The 20,266-nt window shown below is 45.9% G+C and overlaps 1 protein-coding gene across 4 annotated transcripts in view; it reads right to left on the bottom strand.

The window, feature by feature from the left end:
- Positions 1-19,812, bottom strand: part of ADGRB1 (adhesion G protein-coupled receptor B1) — a 263,519-nt gene extending 243,707 nt beyond the window's left edge. For 3 of the 4 annotated variants that reach the window (XR_014942377.1, XM_032442930.2, XM_015856457.3), the window contains exon 1: positions 18,542-19,812. The gene's annotated coding sequence lies outside the window, so the exon portion shown is untranslated. The remainder of the gene's footprint in view (positions 1-18,541) is intronic. The other variant, XM_085536883.1, reaches the window with a different exon arrangement.
- Between the last annotated feature and the right edge of the window lie 454 nt (positions 19,813-20,266).

The raw sequence follows: 20,266 nt of genomic DNA on the forward strand, positions 1-20,266 counted from the left end.
GCAGTGCATTTTGAGTGAGCTGTGCACAGAGGGCTTTTCTGGTCTAAGACACAAGATAAAGGAATGGTGCTAATTCCCTCTTTTTAGCAGAAAATAGACTGCGCTGTCCCAGTCTATCAGACAAAAAATGAGTAGGTCATAAGGAGCTGCATCAGTCTGCAATAGCTTTGGCCCTATCAGTGCTCTCCCTGTAAGTCAAAGGGGTTAGAAGATCTATCTTTTATCATCAGTGGAGTGAGTTGGGCAGGTCTCAAGACCCCTTAAAAGCCTTCTGATCAGATCATGTGTCAGCCTTCTCAACATGACTGCCATGCCCCAGACCTGGATGGAGAGCAGAGGTGAACAGAGGAGCTGTGTGTTCTCCCTTTTCCCTCCCCAGTCCACCATGCATACCCACACCCAGAAACAAGAGAATGATGTCCATTCCCAGTATCTCAAGACAAGAGTGCTAGCCAGACTGTGCCTCCCAGATGGGTTTGCCCTGCTGTTCTCTTTCACCAATAGAACAGCTGAGGACAAAAACTGAGCTAATTTCATTGACCACTTTCTACAGCTGAGACACCTCAGCCAGCTGGCGAATGGCCCCAGGACAAGAGGGAGCCTCCGTTCCCAGGCATAGGGCAGCATCTTCTCTTTTCCCTCCATCTCTCTGCATCTCTCCCATCACCCCCTGTGAGGAGGAAACCAGATGCCACCAGCTCAAGGGAAGCAGAGGACAAGGACAGGCGGTAGCAGCTGCTCTTCTGAAGATGCCAACGTTCACCCTGTTGCTGACCAAAGACCATGCCAAGGGGGAGGTTACAGCATCCTCCTCCCCTTTCTTCTCTCCCCACTCCCTCCTGTCCCAGCAAAGCAAACAAGGCAAAGGGCTCTGTTGTTTTAGACCCCTGAAGGAAAAGAAGAAGGAAAGAGATGCCCATCCTCCCCAGCAAGCATGTGACAAGCCACAGAAGAGCAACACTGCTGCCAACCCTGGTGACTAAGGCCAAAGAGAGAGGAGATAGAGAAACACAAAGGCCTGCTTGTTTGGGTTTTGTTTGGGGAGTTATTTGAAATTCAGCAGCGACTGGCATTGGAGAACAGACTCCACTCAGAGCCTCTCTCTTCCCATTCATCCCAGCTCAGCAAAGCAAGGGAAAGGGGGGGATGCAGGCTGAGGATCAGGAAAAACAACCAGTCTCCTTATAAGAATATCTGCCTGGTAGGCTGCCTCTGCCCATGGCGAGGCATTCAAACCAGGACTCCATCACCATCGGAGGGAAGTTGCCTCAGGATGAAGCATGCCCACAGCAGCCTGGCCAACACCTCTCTCCTTAGCAATGTGTTGGCAAGCCTCCTTCCCAGATGCTTTTCCCCTCTGCTCCATTTTCCTCAGGTGTAACATAAGGGTAATACTTGCGTATTTAGGTAATCAGGACATTCCCATACTGAAAGCTGTAAATGAGTAAAGTCATCCCTAAGGAGCTGAAAAGTAGGGAATACAAACAGATTGGGTACAAGTAAACAACATAGCCAGAAAAAGAAAAAAAAAGAAAAGGAAAAAAAAAAAGGCCATGTGTCAACCTAGAAGGCATTGGTGGAGGCATTTCCAGACAAAGTGAATCATTCTTGTCATGCTAATTTCTCTATTTCTTCAGGCCACAGGCAGATTCTCCCTGGCTTTGTTCTTCTTCCGAGGAGTGGAGCTTGGCCTTCTGTGTCTTTAAGCATTTGTTTCAGGGTATTAGCATTTGGAATGCCTCGGAAACTGGGGCAGGAATGACTTCAACATAGCATCAATCTGTTGACTTCGGGGGGGGAACTTCTAACATGGAGTGGGGGCAAAGAAATGGGGTCGTATAGCAAGAAACTGATCCTTGGCTTTGCTCTGAAGGAGAACGTTAATGTCAAAACTGATAAAAATCTTTAAACTAATACCTAAAATATTTCATCTAAAATTTGGGCAAGCAGATCTAGTATCTAATTTAGTGGTTGTCAACCCTGCCTGTGTCAGGGGGTTTGGAAATAGATAATTTTTGAGGTCCCTTCCAACACAGGCCATTCCATTTGTTAATCATATCTAAAATATTGCATATATTACTTGGGCTCATTTTCAAAGCAGATGAATACACAGTGAGGCTGTGTTGTAGAGAAAGACAATTAAGATGACCAGGAGAATATGAGACACCAGAAGAGACTGATATATTTGGCCTTCCAAAAGGAAGGTGAACAGATTAAAATACTGTGCTTAAATGCAGAGAAAGAAGCACTAGGGGAAGGAAGGAAGGAAAAAGGACTCTTTAAACTAAAGGGCAGCACTGCCATGAGAATAAATGGGCTTGAATTGTCGTATATATATATATATATGTTGGGTTTTCTACTTACCAGAAAAATTATAGTTCTGGACAGTTAGTCCTGTATGACTAACAAGGCAATCTCTCTGCTACCATTCAGCTGGAGTTCACTGGGAAGGCTTCAGGGTATGTTCTTACAGTCCTGTCCTTTTATATTTAACACAGAGATGGAAAAAGCTTCACACCTCTGAAGTCTCCGTCTATATAGCCAAACTCAAAAGTTGCTTTTGCATGAGTGTTCTTCTATATTCCTTGCGCTGCCTACTGGGGTTTTCTCTCAGGTGTTTGGTGAATCATCAGCAACAAGATGAAAATTTTCTGCTTTAAAATTATATTAAAGCCCTGGTATCTCAAGGACCTATTGTGACATTTTACAGACATGACAGCTACCTTCTGCAGGAAGGAGGGACTCCTTCCTCTTGTAGACTCATTTTTACTTCAGGTCTCCTATCTCTAATGCCTTATCATCAAAGATACAGGTATCTTAGGGGTCCAGGGCAAATGTCAGAGAGGAACTCTATCCTGATATGATGCCTAGGAAGGTAGTGGAGTCACCATCCCTGGAGGTTTTCATGACAAGGGAAGATGTGGCAGTGAGTTTTAGTGGGCATGGTGGTGATGGGTTGATGACTGAATTAGATGCATAGTAGTCTCTTCCAACCTGAATGATTCTATGATATAGCATGTCAACAATCGGATGAATGTGTCCAAGACCAGCAACACTACTCTGTCCACAAGGAATTATCTTGGAGTCCTTTTTTGAGCCACAGACTCCTGGTAAACCTCCAGGAGTTGTTGGACACCATGATACTGAGTACCAGATGCCTCTTGTTCTTACACTCACTTCCCTCCTACTTTTAAATTTCTATCCATGTCAAGGTGAATGGAGGCAGCAGAGATGAACGAAACTTGCTGAGCCATGTCCTTAACATGACAGAAATATCTGTGCATCAGGAAATCTAACTCCAGAGAAATAGAAAAAGCAGACTATTTCAGGCTGAAAGGGATCCACTCTTGTGGTAGACATCACATCCCTGGAGACGCTCAAGGTCAAGCTGAAAGGGGTTCTGAGTAACCTGATCAAGCTGTAGTTGTCCCTGTTCATTGCAGAGGAGCTGGACTACATGACCTTTAAAGGTCCCTTCCAACTCAAACTATTCAATATTAAGTATAGTGATCTTTAATCCTCTCCCTTCACTATTACCCCATGTTGCATCTTCACCTCAGTCACACCTAATACAGTCATTACCTAGTCCAGTATGTGTACAATGCACATATTTGCATCTTATGGATAGGATTCTTGTATTTTTCTCCACATTTCTGTGACTCAACTTCTATCTCATGTTTAACTCTCACCTGCAAGTCCAAGGTTCCTGTTGACACATTTCAGTTGTTTATTTTTAGACAAACTTATGTTTAGATTTAGTGTCTAAAAACACAACTCATAATCTCCAAACAATGAACCTAAAGGACAAGCCCTTTTCCAGCCAGGATGCTGATAAATGTAGCTATGATGCCAGAGAGACCTTCACTCCTTGTGAACTGCTCCTTTCAGTTTCTAGGATGCTGCTGTTAGAGAGACAAAGCTCCTTGGAGACTGAAAGAAAAGATGCAGAGGCGAATGCTTTTCTCCTCACAGAGACAGTATTCTGTCCTTATTACAGCTTGGTAATCTCCTAGTTTTTTTTTTGGACATACTTCTGCCCTCAGATTCTGCCGCAACCTGTGCATTCACGTCCATGCAACACTCAGCAAGGCTATGCAGTTCAGAGTTAAACTCAACCTGGACACAGCTTCTAGCCCTGGAAGGAATGCCGCTGCTGATAGTGTGACCTTGCTCAGGGAATGTCCCTTCTCTTCTATATCCCCTCCCCTGCCTGGCACCTTGCTTGTTCCTTGGCACTGACACCTTCTTTGCTCTGAGTGCCCCTTATCACTTCATTCACATTGCTGTTTTAGATTGGATGCCCTATAATACTACCTTGCTTGCATTGTAATCATGCAAAAAATAATAACAACAACAAAGCAAATTTTTTTTTAAAAAGCCCTAATTAATACAAATGGAGGCTAAAAATATGGATATTCCACTGAAAAAAATAATGGCTTCTTCTCAGGAGATTACTGGGGTAGACACATTCACATGCATTTTATTTATAGCTCTAGTTTTACCGCAGTCACTCAGTCAAGCATGGTCAGGACTGTATATAGGCAAACACAGTTCACTTCTCCCCCTTCGCAGCTTTAAAAGGCAGAAAACAGCTTGTCTAGAGTGTTTGCTGTGAATTTTATGAGCACGACTTAATCATAGATAGAAAACAGTTGCTCGAGCAACACAGCTGCAAGAAAGGGATGTAGATCCACCCATCTCTGCCCCCCTGGTGTTATAGATATGGCAAAGAAAACAGTAGAGAAATCCCTAATTGAGACCCACTTGGAACTCAAGTCTCAAACCAGTATATTACAGCTTGGGGATATTTCTCATTACTGGTAACAAACAGTTTTGCCCATAACCATGTTCCAGCACGCTGTCTGCAGTCTCAAGTGCTGTTGTACAGATCAGACCAGATCAAAACCCAAAGGGTTAAAGCAATAAGGAAGGAATGAAGTTCCTTCTGGAAAACTCTTTCCAAGAAAGATTGCCTTCACTGGAGCTTAAGCTGTCATCACTTTAGGGAGAATCCTGGTTCTCTATTCATTCTAGGGTCCTTTCCAAGTCTTTCTCCGTTGGAAGACTTGTTTCATTCACCACCACTTGGGAGCTTCTAAATCAAGATAGAGTAATAATGCCTCTGAAAAGTTTGCTCAACTTCCACTACAAGACACTGCATAGCAATGCATACAGTCATCATGGGGTGAAACAACCAATTTAACTCATAAGAGTGCGTTATGTGCTGGCTTTATGTGGCCTTATCTTCCCCACTCTCAAGCATGTTATTCTGTGAAGAGATCCCTTAAATCAAAGGGCCAAGGCTACAGCACCAGCTACTGAGATGCTGGGAGCAATGATCAAGCAATAAATCGGATCTACTTCATCTTGCTGTCATTCTATTCCCTCCCTTCACTGCCATCTCTCTTCCAACCCTCATTCTCAGCACTGTTGAGTCGAGATGCTTCTTGGAATTATTTTTTTTAATGCTTTCCTGGAAGAAATAAATAAAGAAATAAAGAAATAAATAAAAATTATATATATATATATATATATATATATATATATATATATATAGTTTTTTTTAATGGGAAAAAAGTTGTTTTCTCCATGACCTCCTCAAATTGTATCCTGTTTGGAATTTGCCACTGAATTTAGAGTATGTGTCCAAGTCACATTACCATGAAAGGACCTACACAAAGGCAGTAACCACAAGTAACCTATTGACCAGCTGTGCCTTTTAATTGCTTTGATCTGCACTTCTCCTTGCAGACTATGACCCTCTCCTCCTGTGCTGTACTGTGGTAGGTTGATAGAAATCATATTAATTCCAACCCATCCAGGAGCAGATCTGAACCAATTTCATCCACTGCAAACCTGTGCTCTGCAGTCACAGATGTCATCTTTTGTCATTTAGATCTACCTTTGTCTCTTGGCTTGAAGCAAACAGGAGGGGAATCAGAATCTCCCTGACACAGCAAATCTAGGGGAGAGAAAGGGGGAATCAATTTTTATAATATGTGTTTGGCACTACATAATAGATATAACTCTAAATGCAAGCCATAAAGTTGGAGAGGCTTGTAAATTAAATCCATTCTGTCCCTTTTAACTAAAAAGTGACCTTACCATAGAATTAAATGTGATTTTTATCCAGTGATCTATGGAGCTGTAAAAATGGCTGATGGTTGCAGTGTGCGCGCTATAGGACAAAGAGGATCCCCCATATAGGTGTCTCCACGCAGCTCAGCACATGAACTGCTGCTTGCCTCACAGTTAACCCAGAACCTCTGTATGGCATAGGATTTTCACCTTCGCTCCACCATAAAGAGGGTGACTATGTACATTCTGAGAGTCCATATTCCTACAAGATCTGGCCAGACACTGAGTGGGACAGTGCTGCTGGAAGAGGGCTTAAATCACATTATGTTCTGAAAATCAGGCTGCCCGCACAAATGCAACACATATCTTTATTTTATCCTTGTTCAGTTTACAGGGCCTTAGCAACACTGCAAGAGGAGGAGAGGATTAGAAAGTAGCCTGAGGTTCAGCAAAATGACTGAACGAAGGAAAAATTGGGGGTGGAATGTCCTTGATTGTTCATGTAGTGATTCCATCCCCCTGCTTCAATAATCATACAGGAGAATTTGAAATACAAAAGATTTGACATTGGAATTTAGCCCAGAGGACACAATTTAGGATGCTCCTGAATGGTTTTAAACAGCCAGAAATTATCAGGCTTTGTCTCACAAGAAAATATAGTTTTGAAGACTCTGCTGGGTTACAGGTTGGCATTCATGCATATAGGCTATCAGAGCCTGCAGGAGATGCAATGCTCCCAGGAATATAATCAACACACGATTGAAGGCTGTTCAGCTTCCAATCAGTACAGCAGTGAAGAAAATCACTTCCCCAATGCCATGGGTGAAACAGATGCTCAGAAAGTCAGTCATGTGTTTCCTCATCAGCACTGAGAAGTGGTGCATAGGAGGAGCCAAGATCCTTTCCAGCTACTGAATGTCATCGAAGCTTGGATAAAAAGTAGTGCCAATTCCCCTGTCCCTTTTGGCTCTCTTGGTTTTTCCATGTGCGCACTGAGCAGGTGTTGAACTGTGAGCCACAAGCCTCCATCAAATGGCCAAAATAGATACAGGGATTCAGCCCATCTAAGTCAATGTTATGTTAGAGACTCATTTCAGATTCCACATTCCACTGTGTTCACCTCTAGTGGTTGTGGAACAAGCCACTGAATTCAACTCCCTACTGCTAGCTGGGTTACTCTTCAGGAAACTCCAGGTTATCCCCAAAGTCCTGTCCTAAGATGTGGTTTATATACACAGCCTCCTTCTCAGCCTTCTCATCTATGTCAATGGCTCCTTTCCCATTTTGTTCTTACAATTTAATTGTTAGCAAGGCAAAGCCAGGTGCTATCCAAGGGACAGCATGCCCCAGGGACTATCACTAAAACACTGCAAACCCACTTCAACTCCAGGAATAAGGAGTATAGAGATCTTTAAAGAGTTGGCTGAACAGAGTACAGCAATTCTCTTCCTCTGTCAAAGCCTCTTCTAGCTGCCATGGTGCCAACAGCATCACATTTACGTAGGCTTCCCCAGTATTCTCTCACTTTTAATATTTACAGATAAATGCTAGAGATTTTCTTCCGAGGAAAGAATGTTTAATGCTTTACCAAGTCTCAACCACTTTTGGGGTCTCTGCTCACTGGAGTTACAGATTATGTGAAATCAAGGATTACCGTTAGCAGCTGGTTACTGCATTGGTCAAAGCTGATCTTCTCCATTTCTTAGCTCTGAATTCCTATCATGCCAGGCTTATTGCTGTTATTGTTTTAAGATTATTTATGGTTAATGTTTGGCAAAGCCCAAATGCTGCAGCCATTCAGAACCTGCAATGGATCAAATCAAGAACATCAGGATGGGGAGACTCACCAGTAAGAATCCTTGTCTGCAAAGTAGAAGGAAAATAAAAAATTAAAGCTTTGAAATTGCAGCTGGATTCCCAAAAACAGAAATTCGTCTGCCTGTGTGGCTGCTTTTTGTCAACAAGAGATCTCCCACCCTCACTCTTTTTGCCACAGCAGTATTGGGAGACACCTAGAGTTAGACACCCTTGTACAAAGGAGAACCAACTTCCCCTACTTCATGAACCACCAGTCCAAACATTCTTGAAACTGAGAATCCCTAAGAAAAAGGCATAAATAAACTCATTGTCAAGAGGTGGGAACAGCTCCCCAAGACGTTCATGGATAGCTGGAGCTGGGCTAGAAATGAAGCAAGATCAGAAGACAAGCAGATGTTGGTCTCATCCTTGCCAATAGTTCACTTTCCATCTAATTCAATCCAGGGAGTATCCATCTGACTTGTGCTCAAGACCTTTACATTAGCCATACTCAAGCTAGATGCTGTACCACCCACAGCTACCAAGTGATAGGACTTTAAAAGAGCTCATCAAGAAAAGTTTAGAAAGCAGATAATAATTGTCCAGTAGTCTGGGAAAGGATAAAGCACACTGACTTCAACTGATTTGCCCTGCTGATTACCCAGGAAACAGCCAGGCTACTTTCCACAAGGACAGAGAAAATAGGGTATAAGTGGAGACTCAGTAGCCAGCATTTGATGAGGGGCTGGCAGCTGGACAGAACAATTACACCTCTGGAATTACCTTCCAGACCAAAAGCCAATTTGCACATCTGAGCCCCCTTCCAATTACCCCTTCTCTGACTGTCTAAGGAGTTGTGGCAGATACACTGATGCTTCAGAAAAGGACATCTGAGTGGCAGGATGCTGTACTGGGCCCTGAGTAGAAAGTGTGGTTGACCAACGTCATTAATCCTCCACCCCATTTCTGGCACTTGCACAAGGGTGATTGATCTCTTTCCACCTCTTCTCCCCCACAACTACAAATAGCTTCCATGGGGAGATTACTCTGTCTGTTCTGTAGTCAACAGCAACTTCAAAAGGGCTTAGTGCTAAAGGAAAACCTCAGAGGGCCAGCATTAAGTGGGAAACAAACATAGCATTTGAGTTGTAATTTGAGGTGGGAGGCTGGGGTTTTAATAACCACATCACTGCAGCATGCTGTGCACCTCACAGTTCATAAACTGCATTTATGAGTACAGGAAGTTACAGGAAGATTTTTTTTCAGTCCATGTGAAATGCAACCATGTCTGGTATGGAGCATCTGACGTGTTTAGTTGTGTTTGGAAGCTGTATTTAGCTTTCCTATCACTTCCCAGCACTGTCACTTGCACAGAAGCAGAGTCTGGTAAACAAACTCCAGGCCTGGGAAAAGTCGTGTCCTATTTAGATCCAGCTATCACTTCTAGAGATGATTTGAACAAGGGAAGGGAGGTGTGAAGAATCACCGCTTTGTCCCACATTCTCCTCACTGCATAAAATGGAAAGCATTTTGAGCTCTCATATAAAGGTACTGGTGTTTATTCAAGATAGGAAGGAGATGTTTAATATCCTGAATTTCCTCTTCTTCCTTCATTCTTGGCTTTGCTTACATGAGAACAAGAATTAATGTTCTAGGGGGGTGGGGGGGGTTAGGGTTAGGGGCAGAACTCAGAGCAATGGAAAAATATAGTAGGACCCCTTCCCAGGCAGAGAACAGTCAGATAAAGAAACAGAATGACCATGCAGGGCTTTGTCCCAGCAAAGAGCACAAAATATGCTACCGTAGAGTCCCACCATGGTCCATTCTGAAGTATGCACTGAAACACAGCCTCCAGTGCTTTTTCCTTCTGCTTGCCATATACAAGCCAAATCAAGTAGGCAGCCCCTGAAAGCATCTGAATCCAATGGGAGCATCAAAACCTCACAGCATTCATGTTCCATCTTTACAGAATCACATGTACTTAAGACTGAAGGGACCTCTGGAAACTACTTAGTCCAGTTCCTTGCTCTCCACCCTTCATATTCCTTGGTCTTGGAAGGAAGTAAGGCTCTGGATTGTGGTTGCCCTATTGTAGAATTGCTTATGTTGGAAGGGACTATCTGCCCTAACAGTGGCATTTCTATGCCTGCAGGATATGCCCATGGACAAACAGTTGTGTATACCCAGAGGGCTGTGTTGGGTACCTCTGCAACCATGACAACTCTTTGCTGCACAAGATGCCTTCCTAATATTTCTATGTATCCTACTGAAATGGATTCTACAGCTAACTGGCATTTTGTTGGGATCTCTCCCTGCTTCCCTTTTGCCCTCCCAGCCTGCCTTGCTGTGCTTCTGACTGTCACCATCTCTCCTGCTGGTAGCAGAATCATCTCCATCTGGAGAATCTGGAAGTCCCCACAGCATTGCTCTCCCTATTAACATTTCTAAAACCCCCCAAGCTGGCAGGAAAAAGCAAGTCACACAGGACTTGTTTTTTTGCATTGCTCATATTGTTGTGTTTGGTTTTTTTTTTTTAAGCATTCAGAATATGAAGAAAACATACATTGGCTCTTGACTTACTCCTACAGGTGCCTTCGTGGCTGACCTGCAAGTGCCATGCTGAATAATTGAAAGGTCAGCATTATATCACATCCATTGACTGCTGAAGTGTGGACAGCTCCAAGACCCACCATCCTTCTCCCCCACAAGAATTTGTATGTCCTTCCAGGGGTGCTCTATGGAGATAACCCTTATCACAGTGTCTTAACACTCTTTCAGGCTGGTTGCACTCACTAGGGCACACCTAACACAGTGACGTCTCCAAAATCTAAGCCCATCCCTAGATCCATCCAAGCTTCTCAGGAAAGCTGCTCTGCTCCATGTACAGGGTGAGCGGCACATCAGAACACTGACTAACCACTGCTAAACTCCTTTCCTAGCATATATTCCAGGATAGCTCAACCTGAGCACTGAGTTCTGTCTCTCTGTTGACCACTGACTATTTAACATCACCAAACACCTATCAAACAGCAGGTGTACAGGCTGCTAGGTTACTGAGATCTTTCTATCCTCCCATCTGTGATTTCTGTCATCAAAATTGCAGGTTTTGCTGCAATAACCTCCATAGAGACTTGCACATGCAAGAATGGAAGGCTCTTACCATCACCTGCACATGGTGAGCTTGCACCAACCAAAAATCAAGGTGCTCACCCTTGCCCTTCTCTTTGTGTGTGTAATGTTCAGGAGATTTTTTCCTGTAATTAACCCTTGCTTTCAGCTCAATAGGTCTGATCAGACTGTAGGACAACATCTGAGAAGTGGAGATTAGCAAGCCAAGCTCTTTAGTGCTTAAAGCATCAGCGCAGCTACTGAAAATCAGATTTCCCTTTCTTCATAGCATTTGATTAAAGCCTTTTCAAGCAGTCCATTCCAAACTCTAAATGCTTAAATTAGTTGACAGAGAAAACATTTCTTTGGTCTGGGAAATGACAACACTATGCATCTCAAATGTGGTCAGCAGGAAAACCACATTCAGAAAACATGCATTTGTGTAAATTGGTATGGGTGTATGCACGTGCACTACTAACACAAAGTTTTGGTAGAGCTGACCAGAGCATGGGCATGCAGAGACATAAGTAGCAGGGTTCTAGAAGGGGGAATGCATTCATAAATCAGGAGCTGAGTCCAGAAATAGATTGTGAGAGGATCAATTTTTGCTGCATACTGATTTATTCAAACCTTCCACAGTGGCAAAGCCCTTTATAACAAAATATCTGATTACAGGACTATGACCATAAATCCCGCACACCCTCCAGCAATGGCCAATGAATAACTGACTTGTTAAGGGAACAGACCTGCACTATGAATAAATCTACCAACAGGGCTTTCAATACAAAAGACCCCATTGGGACAGATTTCTTTCTGAAGGTGCATCGACTTTCATTTGCAGGAACCAGCAGATATTTGTTTCAAGAAGAAGACAGTCATTGTTAGATTGCTACTAAACAATATGTAGTATAAACCACGTTCCTGCCTTGGGCTTAATCTGCTTGTATATCAACAGACTGGTCCATACAGCAAAGCATTTTGCAGGACGATGTGTTATACGAAATCTCCTGAAAAGCATGTACTTGATCCAGGAGAAACACACCTTTCCAGACCCTCAATTATAGAGAGGAATTAAGAAAATAAGGATTAAGAAAAGGTAAGGAAACATGGTTTGCGAGGAAAGTTTAAGGAAAGGCACTCATGCACAGTCAAAACACAGGAAATAGAATTTGTGTTTGGTTCTGTACTGATCTCTTTCCTCTCATAATCCGAAGGGAAGGATTTATTATTTGATGATCAAGTCCATCTGGCGCAGGGCCCCTCTGGGGCCTGGGGACCAAAACCAGGCAAGGAAGAAGACAAGCAGAATCACTTAATAGCTGAAAATACCAACATACAGTGTGGCCAACACCTAAATTAACTGTGACCTGAACCTCTGCCCTGCAACTTATGGTTTCACAGTGGGTAAGATCTTCCCCTTGGTGGGGATTGCACCACAGCATCTTTTAAAATCAAACCATGGTGTTCTGCCTTGAGTACTTCAAGCTTTCTGTGTTTTATGGAGCAGAAAGTTTAAATGATCAGCTGAGAGATTCACAAGAAGACAACAGCACAGATGGGACAGAGATAAAGTGTTCAGCTCAAGATCCATTCTAGTACGGGAATCATGACGGCCCCTGTCCCAAAAGCATTTAGATAGAGAACTCTTGATGAATATGGAATAGGTTCATCTGCCAGGAATGGGATAGTACAAACTTAGTCATTCTGTAAACAGCAAACACTTTGTTATAGGTCAGATGAGCTCAGAAACCAAGGAAAAACCTCCGTCTAGGAAGGCCAGCCTAATGTCAAGCAGGAGACAAGGTGAGCATACAGGCAGAAGTGCTGAAATGAAGAGATATCACATCCTCAGGCCAAAACTAGATCTTCAGGAAAAGAACCTGGCTATAATATATGCTGGTGCATGCATATGACATGCACAAAATGGTGTCCTGAATGCATGCAAATTTCCTCTGTCCTTGTCTCAGGCCACATTAGTTTAGCAAGCAGCAGCTCTACGTGGAGTGAAACACATCCCAAAAACCCACAATGCTCACTAGAAGGAGACTTTCACATTACATGTATTTTGCTTCAGATACATACATTAGCTTAATATAGAGTGCATCACATAAGATTACAGCCATTTGTTTCTACTTTTGCCTCCACAAATATTCCAAACTGGTAAAAAAGTCATTTCCTTAGAAGGCTTTTGTAACATTTTGCCTCCAAATACCATTTTCTTTCCCCAGATCCCCTTGTCCCAGGAATAAGGCATAAGACTGTTACATGAAAAACCTTGCAGTTTCAGTCACTCGTTCCTTATCAGCTGGCCACTCCTCGATTGATGCTTTATAAAGAAATATTCAGAGAAAGAAAGAAAAAAAGGACAGAAAAATGCCAAGGAAGGCAGGACATCAAACCCTGGTTTGATTCTGATAACGTTGGTGGGGGGACAATCCGCTCCAACAAATTAAAATCAGCAAATCTCTCATTTTCTCCGACAGAGGTAACCAATTTAAATTTTCATAAAGGGGGCACTGATGTGTGTCTTTGAGAGACAGAGTCACCAATCTAGCAGCCCTCTGATTTAAAACATTATCTTTCTTTTCCTTTTATTTCTTTTTATTTTTGATTATTTTTTCCCTTTCCCCGAGAGCCTCCTGGAGCAACATGACAGATTATCTCAGCATAATCAGACTAATACAAAACCCTCTCTCTGAAAGGCACCGAGAGGGATTTCTAAGCCATATACGTGGTGACGAACAGGCTTTCTGAAGGGACCTCATTTGCTGCTCATTTTCCTCTTTATTTAACAAATGTTGTGCTTTGTAGCCTCAGCGTTACTGCAAACCATATTAGAGAGCCAACCATCACACGAAGTGCACCTAAGAAAGGGTGGGATGCCCTCCACTTGAGCTGGCTTGCCAGATTGCTCTCCAAGTGAGAATTTTGGATTCCAGCTGATGGTTCTTTACTTAGTAAGAAAATTCCACCAATATTGTCTTGGGGATGGGCAATAGGAGGGATAAGGTTTGCAGGGTAGACGGGACCTTCTGTACTGAGAGACTGGAAGATGCTGTAGATTAGGATGACTCGAGTTGGACTTAATGATCCTCATAAGTCCCTTCCAACTTGGGATATTGTATGATCTTACGACTGCATGAATCTATGGTCTGCACTGGCTCCAACCTGGAAAAGCAAGGATTGCCACAGTTCAGGATTTGGAGATCTGGTCCCCTGTGGATCTGGGACCTGAAGGGCCATGTGGAAATGGACTCTGTCTCTCCAGTGCAGATAGGGCCTTAGAATACTGTTTTCCTTGTCATAAACATGGTTGAATGCTAAGGAGTTTGCTACCTTACCCCAGCAGAGAAATCCCCTTCCCCACCTTGGCCCCATCCCATTTCTTCCCTTGCTTTACTGCTCAAAACACCTCATTCACCTGAGCATATGGGTGGGCAAGCAACCTCCATTAGCAAGTCACAGCTGTAGCACACTTTCATCCCAGCACCTCCTGCATAACCCAGGCAAGTGAAAAGCCCCAAAGACTTGGGGCAAGAGCTACAAGAAGAACACATGAGCTGCACCAGGAGCCTCTGCATTTAACCTGCAGCCACACTGAGCTGTTTCAATATTTGCTGCAAATTTGCAAGATGCTCCCTTGTAAACCACCAAGCCAGGTGGCAGCTCCCTGTGCTCTGAAGGCTTAGACAGGAATGTGATTTTTTTCCAAGGGGAGGAGGAGAGGTAATTACAGAGACAGTCTGTCATCCATCTTGAAGAAAATACTCTGCTCTTTTTTTGCACCTATCCTGGAAAGGTGGCAACTGGGCAGCCCTTGACCCAGGATCAAGCCCAGGGAAAGACTTTAACTCATTTTTTTATCAGTACAGTGGATTCCTTGTGCTAATTAATGAGCTAGGCTGGTATACTGCAACAGGTATCAATGATGATGACAGGGGATTTCCTGCATGCTACACTTCTGCTTAAGGAGGAGGTGAATTTGGATGAGATTAATTTGATTGTGTGATTGAAATGCTTGCTATCCCCAGTAAGAAAGGAATGAAAAGCCATGGGAAACCCCTCCATCACCATCCTCCCCACCCAGACCAATGACTGAGAGTAATTGTTGCTGGAAAACACTCTGGGTAGAAGAAGAGTGCTTAGATACCTGTGTGTAGGGTCTGAGAGACCACCTGCAGTTCCAGCGTGAGCCCTTGGAGCTGGGGAGGCTGCATTCCCCCATCTTGGGCACTGGGATGAGCAGAGCTGCAGTTGTGCCCACACACTCCATTTGCACACCCAGAGCTGTTCGAGCAGCACCTACATTCACAGGGATGCTGATACCAGGGAGAAGTGTTGAGGGGACAATTATGTGGGGAAGAAGCAATGTGGATAAATGGTAGGGGGGGGTAGGGGGGAGGATAGGAATGGACAGACACAGAAAGCACATGGGAAGGTGATAACCGAAAGAAGGGGAATAACTCCTGAGGGGCAGCATGTCGAGGGTGATTGCAAGCCCCGACTGCAAGTTGTTTGTTGGATTTTGGGGGTGTTTTTATTGTTGTTGATGTTGTTTTTAATTCATTTTCTGAGGTGGGAATGTGGAAGGGAGGGGTGGGGGGAACTGCTCCGGAGGGCTGTGCCGAGCATCCATCTGTGCGCACCGGGGGCGGCGAGCGGCCATCGCCGGGCTGCGAGCGCCATCTCCCCGCCGCTCGCCGCAAGCCCCGGCCGCCCCCGACTGCTCCCCCCGCGGCGAGAAACGGCTTGGGCTGGGAAAGAAGTGGGGCCAGGGGGATCCTGACATTCTCTTCTGGTGTCCCCCAGACTTCTCTCGAGAGAGTGAGACAGCCCCGATACTATGGGGAGGGGGGAAGAGGGGGCAAAGTTTGAGGTGGTTGTAAAGAGGGGATGTATACAGGGTAAAGTTATGCAACCCCTTTCCTCATACATTCTGCACCCCAGAAGGGTTCTCCATAGGGTGGGCTTGCACCCCTTTGCTCGTTTCTCAGGATGTGAGTGGAATTCACGAGCTCCCCCTTTGTCTAGGACACACACAGACACTTCCCAGCCTGGGTATTGGGTTCAGCACAATGAATTGAACTGAGATGGGGTCTCAGTTTCCCCCATCTTCGACAGAAACCCTCTCTGCTTCGCAACCGGTCCTTCCTCAATCACTGACCAGTGTTGGCACGAAGAGCTCAAGGAAGAGGAGAAGAGCGACTTCAAGCCTCTATCCCTGCACTTGGGGCTCTGCAATGCTATTCCAAGTGCCATGGGAACAGCCAGGAGTGCTGCTCCTTGCCTGTTCCTGCCCATTTCTCCCTCCCCACCAGAAGTTAGCAGAAAGGATGCTGCACCCTTCCATAAGATAGAGAGGGGATCTGCTGCCTGCGACCCATGCCTCCCAATCAATACCCTGTCCTGCAGCTGAGAGCCATGTCCACCATATCTAACACTATACTTGTCCCCAGCCCCAGTCTGGCTCAGTTGTGAGAGAGGCCACTCTGTGACCTCCCTTCCTCTTCCTCATTGAGGTGCTGGATGGAATTTGGGGCCCCAGGTTAATGAGTCATTAATTAATTAGGAACCCACTTAACATGCACGGGGAGTTGTTTGTTTCCTTTAGCAGCCCTTGCTTTGGATGAGATCCCAGCTCCGCGAAGCCTCCAGCCTCGTCTCCCAGCTGATAATAGATAATACAGATATTTCAGCACCAGCCAAAGCAGAGTCATCATCATTAATACACATTCCTCCCTGCTATGCGGCGGAGGTCGCCAGTCAACTCCAGGGCTCATCTCTCTTGGCTCTCCTTAGGCTTTGCATGGCCAGGAGACAGCAAACCTGGAGCAAATCAACAGGTAAAGGGGCCATACAGGCTGCACCCCAACCTCCCCTGGGCACCCCAATAGGGTGGCTCCAGCTTTTGAGCCACTGTGATTTTTGCTCTGCTACTGCGCAGGTTTTGGCATCTGTCAAAGTAGCTTTGCTCTTCCTCCACCTTCCTCCTCCTCCCTCAGCCATCAGCTGTCAGCTGGCTTGTGGTGGATCTGGATGGAGCCTGAGCCCTGGGAAGCCTCAGCTAGAAAAGGGACTGGGATGGTCAGGGATGTAAGAGGGGGAATCCTGTTGCCCTGCATCTCTTTGACCTTGCCTTGATATTTCCCCCCACTGCACTCCTCTCTGTGCAAATGATTCACAGGGGTTGTTTCCTCTGCCAGGGCAGGAGCAGGGCTACGAGCGTGAGTCACGAGCTGGAGGTACCTCGCAGAGTTGATTTGCAACCTGGTGCCTTCAATTGCCAGGGACTGATGCTGTAGAAACCCAAGAAAGGGGCACAACCATGCTGAAAAGTCCCTTTGAAACCCATCTACCTGCTCCCACCACCCCAACCCTACTTCTCCTTCCAGCTTTGGCAAAGCCATGGCTGAAATACCTCTCTGCAAAAGTCTGGAGATGCATCAACAAGCCACCCTCCATCAGCGAATGTCAGGCCGTGAAAGGAAAGGGGGCGGTGGGGGAAGAGGGAGAGACAAATTTTGCGATTCATTCCCACACAGGGTGATTCAGAACAAGATGCTTTGTAATTACGCATCCCTGATGGAGACTCCTTCTTTCCCCCCTTCTACCCCATCCCCATAGGAAAGAGTAAAGCTGTGCCTGGGTGCCAGCATACCCCGAAATCCCAGAGCACTGTTTTCTGTGTAATACTCTGATTTCTACCATAGGCTAAAAGAGAATTTTCTCCCACAGTGTGAAGCAAAGCATTGATAAACAGCATTGGATTTTGGGTTATTTTTGGGGGGGTTGTTTTGTTTTCTTTAGGGAGGGGGGGGAGCTCATTGCCTCCCAGACCCACTGCCTCCTGTCTTGGGGTGATGAGAGGCAAAGCAAGGAGCGGTCCCCCAGAAACTCTCCATGAGAGACGAAGTAAGCAAAGAGCCGGGATGGGGGCAGATAGGAGCAGGATTCAAGCCCGGAGCACGGAGCTGCTTTTCCCTCTGAGACTTTGTTTGCCAACATTGCAGGCATGGAGGAGTCCCGGAGCCCGTGGAACCACCGCAGATTCGCAGCACTTTGCAGTACAAGCCCCGCTTTGCTCTGCAGCTCCGTGCAGCGATGCCCCCAAGCTTTGTCCCCCAGAAACAACCCTCTCCTTGTCTCATTACCCCAAGACAAAAATGCCTTTACCACCCCCCCACCCCAACAAACACACACATACACCTCCCCGCATCCTGCAGACATCACCGTTTCCCACCGCTGCTCGATGTTTGCCCACAGGACCCGCATGCACGAAAGTTAAAACTTCCCATGGCAGGGAGCAATTATGCTCCATCGCTCCAAATTGCAGTGCGGAGTCGGGGGGGGGGGGAGGGGGGGGGGAATAAGGGCGGGAGGGGGGAAGAAAATCTCCTCCGGATTCTGTTTCTAGGGGCAAAAAAAGCAATAGGAGATGGTGCCCACCGATGCTTCATTCACCCCCCCAGTGGATGGAGAGACCCGGCAACGCGCATCCCGGAGAAGTCCCCATCCTTCCCCTCCTCAGGAGAAGGGAGGGTTGTCGGGAGCCCCTTACCTTGTGGAGCACCCCAGGTTTTATATCCTCCTTCTTCCCTTTGTCAAATTCCAAATGGAAAGCAGCGACATATCCAGGGGTAACCAACCCAACACTGGGCAGCGCGTGGAGTCCAAAAGGCAGAGCTCACTCTCCCTCCACTCTTGCCTCTACATATATATATATATACACATTTATATATATATATGTATATATCAAACGGAGAAGGGGGGTGGGGGGGGGGGAAATATTCTAAAAGAAATGGGAGTGGGGAGGGAGAGGAAGGGTGAACCTTTGGTGTCTCTGCAGAGAGGCAGGTGGAAGAGAAAAGCTGAAAATAATTAAGCCGGGTTTTGAGGAATCCTTAGGAGAGCGGAAAAACGCAGTTAAAAGCCAGCAAAGCATTAGATCCAAGCAATCAAGTCTTCCTCTTCTTCTTCCCTCCCAAAAATATACAGCAGGGTTTCAGAGTAGCTTTCCCAGCAGTGAAGAGAGAGAACGGTCTTCTCCAGAAAGATATGTTTGGTTAAAATCCACTCGTCTGCTTTTCTTTCTTTCTCTCTCTTCTCCCCCCACTTTTTTTTTTTTCTCCTTTTCCTTTTTTTTTTTAAAATTCTGCTTCTGAATCTCTCTCTGTGAAACTAGATCCAGTCTTTGTAGCCAGGGGCTGCATTAAGGATTACATCAGGCTTTTATAAGCTTTCCAGATCACACATTAGAGTGAGAGAGAGAGAGAGAGAGGGGAAGGGAGGGATGAGAGGGAGGGATGAAACGCACACACACATCCACACGCGCACGCACGGATCGGAGCTTTGTAAAACAGGCGGCTATAGGCACGGACCCGAAGTGCCACAGCATTTGCATCGGGCATGCTCCGCTCGCCTATAGGAGGAGAGGATGGATGGATGGATGGATGGATGGATGGATGGATGGATGGATGGATGGATGGATGGATGGATGGATGGATGGATGGATGGAAGCAAAGAAGGAAGTAAGGAAGGATGGATGGAGCACAAGAGCCAGAAAATGCCGAAGCGCGTTGGCAACCGGGCAGCGCAGCCTCCCCGGGACAACTTAGCCCTAAGCAGGGAGACAGGAGGTGAAAAGGGATCTGCGGTCAGAGGTGATGGATGAGGAGGGGGGGGGGGGGGGAGAGGGGGAGGCGGGGAGAGGGAGGTGGTGGGTCTCAGCCTCCTCTCTTTCCCAAACTTGCAGGAGAGGTGCTAACAGAGGGATGTGCAGGGACAGGGAGGGAGGGAGGGATGGAGCTCTCTTGGTCCTCATCCACCGCTAAGAAGTCTGGGACATGGGACAGGACGCTGGGGGGCAGAAATCCTCTCGTTCCACTCCCCCCCCCCCACCGCTTCCAACCCTGCAGACGGAAAGGGGGGCTGGATTTACCCCCCCCCTCCGTTCCCCTCCCCCCCGGTGGTCATGGATTCCCACCACGGTTATGCCAGTGAACAGCAACAGCCATTAACCCTTTCCCATTTATGTATGTGTGTATTTATTCATTTAACCTCTTTCCTAGCATTCCTCCCAGCTTCACCAAGGCATGGCTATTGGTGTGTATTGGGGGGGGGGGATGTCTCTCATCCTAGTGGAGTATCCTCAAGGTGTTTTTCAGGCTTGAGCAGATGGAATAAGTGGGGGGGGGAGGAAAGGTCCATTCTGTATCCTGGCAGCTTTGGGGTGAAGGTGCTGCTTCTTGAGTTTGCAGCCTGAGAAAGGTGTCCCCGGTAATGA

This window comes from Coturnix japonica, chromosome 2 (assembly GCF_054131305.1).
Source record: "Coturnix japonica strain WE chromosome 2, WE-NBRP24, whole genome shotgun sequence".
NCBI classification, from domain to species: Eukaryota; Metazoa; Chordata; class Aves; order Galliformes; family Phasianidae; genus Coturnix; species Coturnix japonica.